A 1,586-nucleotide genomic window follows, 5' to 3' on the forward strand; every position below is an offset into this window, starting at 1 on the left:
GTCATTGAAATTATTATCAATACAAAAATCATTTCTTTCAAGACTTCTTTTTTATGATAAAATAACATTTCTTATCAAAAACACAAGATATCACTTCAAATCCGGTTAACTTCATTTAGCCGGACTTCATCTCCGATCAACAATCCGGATGACACATCGCATAAACTTTGTCCGGTTTAATACTTAGGATTAATTCCAACTTTTATCTCGATAACAAGTCCAGACAACACACCGCATAAAGCTTGATCGATTTAACACTTGAGATCAAAAATCAACTTTGTCCGGATATCAAGTCCGGACAATACCCCGTTCACCCTTTTACCAATTTAAAATAATCCGGACAACATATCATCCAACCTTTGTCCGATTTAAAACAATTCGGACAATACCTCGTCCACCCTTTGAACGATTTAAAACAATCCGACGAAGCTTTGTCCGGATAAAACCCTTAAGTAAATTCATTGATTTCATTCCAACAATAAACAAGATTCATATAAAACCAGTAGAAATTTTATGCAAAAGAGTTTAGAAATTACTCACCTTAATAAGCTTTTGAAATCAAACACTTGAATCYCCAAATAAGAATAATCCGGTCAACCTTTCTTCCCTTTTTAAATCGCACAACTTTTTAACCAAAGCAAGAAGAGAAAATATGGAGGCTCAACCACCCTTTTATACTTTCCAAAAAAGGAAGGTCGCTAACCGCCCCCTTCCCACAAAAACCCTCATGCACATGCATGCATCCACACATATATCATGCATTTCCTAATATGCATGTGTGTAAAATAATATATATATATATATATATATATATCCCCACATATATGCATATTTCAATACACATAACCACATTATACAAATAATTTTCACATATGAGCATGATCAAACGTATCAAATTATCATGCTATCATGTAATCATTTAATCAGATAATCACATACTAATTACCTTGGGTGATAACCAGGATCAAGTTATCACATTATCCACCCCATAAAAGAATTTCGTCCCGGAATTCCTTTAATAAAAAAGCCATGGGTATTCTGATTTCATCTTTGATTCCAATCTCATGTTGCTTCTGGTCCTTTCTGAAACTTCCACCGAACTTTAACCAGATTTATTTCTTTGTTTCTCAACACCCTAATCTTTCTGTCAATTACGGCTTCTGGCGTTTCTACAAAATTCAACTTACTGTCTAACTGAATTTCTAGCAACGGTATTGTTAGGACCTGTAAACTTAGTTTTGATATTAACCAAATACTCTGGACGATCTTTAAGAACAATAATAATGCAGCGAAAACAGTATAAGAACAAACAGAGTAATTAATCAAGAACACACAGTTGATGAATATGAAGAACACGAGAGAATAGCTTCAAAGGTTTTTCAATTGATTCAATTGAAAATAAGATGTGAGTCCCTAAAATCACTGATCAATCTTCAATAATCTTCACAATATGGCAGAATCTGGATATAGCATTCAAGAACACCAAGAACATTGAGAGAGAAAGTCAATCTTTACAATATGGTCAAACCTCTCATTACGTATCAAATCTTACAAATGAGCTCTCTTACCTCAAATTACAAAGACCA

This window comes from Cynara cardunculus, assembly GCF_001531365.2.
Source record: "Cynara cardunculus var. scolymus isolate 2C chromosome LG 6, CcrdV1, whole genome shotgun sequence".
Taxonomy (NCBI): Eukaryota; Viridiplantae; Streptophyta; class Magnoliopsida; order Asterales; family Asteraceae; genus Cynara; species Cynara cardunculus.